The following is a 3944-nucleotide window of genomic DNA, read 5'->3' as shown; positions in this document are numbered from 1 at the left end:
GTTCTCCATGCAGGCTGTGCAATACAGCCAGGTGAAGAAAATGCAAGGCACGCATGACTGTTTGGCTGGCCCAAGACAGCAGGCAAAAACCGTCATGCGCACTTGAGTGCCCCAGCCACTCCTCCCCTGCTGGCTTTGATGACAGCCCAGCCCCACCCCGTCCCGAAAAACTGCCTCAGTATGGAAAAATAAAATGATAATACCATTGTGTTATTATCGTTTTATTTTTCCATTTTAGCGGTGGGGGCTGCTGGTGTGATAGAAGACCCGAGGAAGACTGCTTGGAATTAGATGCAATTTGAGTAGAGAAAGTGCTGACAGGAGAGTGGCGAGGCAAGAACAGAGTGCAAGGACTGAAGTGAGATGGATGAGGCCAGGGGATTGGTGAAGGAGCAGAAAACTCTTGTGGTGACGAAATCTTATCAGGTTGTAGGATAAGGGGCAGAAGAGGGACTTAGAGAAATATAACACAAGTATAAGGAAGGATAGAGTGATGTAGGACGAGGGGATGATGTGTTGTGTGGTTTAGCCACAGGAAGAAGGAAAAAAGAGAACAAGGAAGGAATTTGTGATCAAGGGAAAGTGCAAATGCTGATTGGTGGCGATTATACATTACTTCTCAATTTCTCCATAAATGAACTCATTCTAGTCCATCCAGTTGCTAAGTATGGGTCACCATAGGGTGAAGAGAGACCTATAGAGAGGCCCAGAGATATATATATATATATATATATATATATATATATATATATATATATATATATATATATATATATATATATATGAGAGAGAGAGAGAGAGAGAGAGAGAGAGAGAGAGAGAGAAAGAGAGAGAGAGAGAGAGAGAGAGAGAGAGAGAGAGTGATAAAGAGAGAGAGTAATGGAGAGTGAGCCTTGAGAGGAAAAACCACATAAAGAAAATCTCTGAGAGAAACTGAGAGAAAGAAACGTTTAAAGACTTAAACAAAAGTGCGAGAAAGAGAAAACTATTGTTGATTTAAAAATAAAGAACATTTCCTTGAATTTCTGTGCAAGTGAACTCTTGTTGTTGGATGTAACTGCTATAGGTATTATTAAGAGTCTTATTTGTATACGCTCTTTAATCAACCATAAAGTCACCTCCGAGCACTGAGAGTGGGTAGAATGGGAAGGAGAAATATAAAAGAGAGACTAGGAGGGCAGAAAGGAAGAGAATCCTTGTGGCTGGAGTGGTCAGAAGAAACAATACAGATATCAGAGGGCAGAGATTTAAGACCCAGATTTACAAAAAAATCATCCAATGCACAGCATTTCCTGAAAAGGAGAAACCAGAACAGCATCATATCTTTCAACATATGGCTCTGTTTTCCTATCTCCTTGATTGGTGCACTGTAGGCTACCATGTGCCAATACAAACACCCATGCACCAAGTGCAAGGGTAGATTATTTGTGTAAGCAAATTGTTTTTACATTGGAAGGAGACTCTTCTAGTACAAAACCTATCCAGCAACACTTTTCCTGCTGTGTATCTATGCTGTACAATGCAACATGCATTACATATACGAAATACAGTGGTGTAGCAAGGTGGGGGTGGTCCCCTCTGGGCGGCAGGAGTTTTGTGGGCAGTGGCTGTTGTGTTTGATCTAGGCTGCCTCTCCCCCCCTCTTACTTTCAGTCACGCGGGGCAGCAAAATGCAGGAATCGTTCGCCAGCACCCCCCACGCTCTTACAGACGCTGCGGGCGACAGATGCGGGGACTGCCAAGGCAAAAGGCCTAGCTACACCACTGAGCAAAAACGTGGAGAAATGAAAATATTTCTTTTTGTTATGCCTTCCTTGAAGAGGCGTAAGATTTTGTTGCAAATTATTGTCTACAAGTGTTTGTAGATAGGGATTTGAACGAAAACTGCTGTATAGTTTCATGACAATGCCTGTGCACCACCCATGAAATGATCCATTCACTCAGAGCAACACAAAGCAGCTCATAATACAACTTTGCCTTACTTTGGGAAACTGTCCAATGCAGATCCTGATTTGCCTTGGATTATAAATTGCAGCAGAGCACTTTGCATTGGGTTCACAAGAGAGTTATCTTGTGTACTAATGTCCTAATATGAAAATATGGTAATGGTGTTTATGCTAGCAAATGGTGTATGAACATAAAAGAACTAAAGAAATGTGCCTAAACAGCACAGTTGACCACCAGTTTCTAAGCCATTCAGGGTGGGCGAGGAGCTAGTCCAAATGTATTGAAAAGACGTTAAGCCTTATTCAACTGGCCCCAGTGTGTGTAGAAAAGCACAGTGTGCCACTGATTGTCCCAGAAATTGGAACTCGAGATTGTACAGTTCAAGGAATATTGCAATGGAACATTTAACAGTGAAGGGAGCCCCCAGGAGTAATTTGGACACAGACTTTGATGATGGCTTTGACCCACCTATTCAGAATCTCTCCCCCCCCCCTTCACCCCTCCTCAGTGCTTGAAATGAAAAAATAGAAGTGCAGGTACTCTGTACCAGACTGCCTGCTTGTTTCTGAGAGGTGACGGTACTCTCCTAAAAGTATTAAGTTTCTCTTGTGAAGTGCCGGTACTTGTCAGATCCCCGACGATCAATAATCACTCTGGACACGATGTGGTATGTGAACAGATTCTTCTTTATTACACTTGCTTCTCAGTCTGCCATCACACATCTGTCCTCGTCCTCATCCTGCAGCCTAATGCCCCTTTCCTGTCCACCCACAGGAAGTGGTGTCCGGTAACCTGGTCACCGCCCTGTGACCCACAGGGTCCTAATGTCCGGCATCTCTGCCCTGGTCATCACATCTCCCCCTTTGTTACAACAAATGCTTTTCCCCATGTACAAATCCTTATCCACACTGCAACTGCCTGTGCTGCAGTTCGGGAGAGAGATATAGATATAGAAGGAGAAAGAGAGATAGCGAGAGAGAGAGAGAGAGAGAGAGAGAGAGAGAGAGAGAGAGAGAGAGAGAGAGAGAGATAGAGATAGAGAGAGAGAGAGAGAGAGAGAGAGAGATAGAGAGACTCTCTACATTTCTTCTAATAGTCTCTTTGTCTTTTTGCACTCTCTTCTTGGTCTTTGTTCTCCGCTCTGCTCTGGTCCTCCACCTTCTTCTTTGTGTGTTGTCACTTCTCCGTTCGTTCCTTGTTCTCTTTCTTCCACTTCCGCCGTTGTTATTGCTCTTTCTTCTTTTTCCATTTTTAGCTCCTTGAAATGCGAACTGTTTCTTGTTACAGTCCGATTGTCTGACGCTGCGGTCACCATTGACCCTTTTACTCCAGTTATTACCAGCGGCTCTTTTGAAAAAGGGCTGTCTGATTTTCTGTGCTGGGTTTGCTTCACTATTACTATGTCCCCTTCTTTTAGTTGGTGTTCCGCTGCATGTCTCTTTTTGTCAGCGTATTCTTTCATTTTCTTTTTTTCTTTGCTGTCTCTTTTTGCGATTTCTTGTCTGTTGGTGTCTGCTGTTACTTCTCTCTGTGGTAGCCTCGTCTTGCTTGTTCTTCCTAGCACCAGTTCTGCTGGGCATTTGCCCGTGGTGCTGTGGGGGGTGTTTCTATAGTCTCGTAGCACCTGACACAGCGCTTGTCCAATGGAGATCTGTGTCACTTTTGCTCTTTGGATGGCCCTTTTGATGGTCCCCATGAATCTTTCTGCCATTCCGTTGGCTTGGGGCCACAGTGGTGTTATTTTCCTGTGTTTGATCCCCAGGTATTCCATGAACCTGCGGAATTCTTCTCCTGAAAATGGAGGGCCATTGTCTGTTTTCAGTGTTTGTGGTGAGCCCCAGGCAGCAAATATGTCATCCAGCACTGGTAAGGTGGCATTTGCTGATGTCGATGCCACTTCCCTTACTACCGGGAATCTTGAAAACTCGTCAATGACTACCAGCAGGTATCTTCCAGTCTCTAGTGGCCCATAGAAGTCTGCCGCTAATTCAGTCCAT

The sequence above is a fragment of the Lissotriton helveticus genome, chromosome 3_1 (genome assembly GCF_964261635.1).
Source record: "Lissotriton helveticus chromosome 3_1, aLisHel1.1, whole genome shotgun sequence".
NCBI classification, from domain to species: Eukaryota; Metazoa; Chordata; class Amphibia; order Caudata; family Salamandridae; genus Lissotriton; species Lissotriton helveticus.
Note: the sequence above shows the minus strand (reverse complement) of the source record.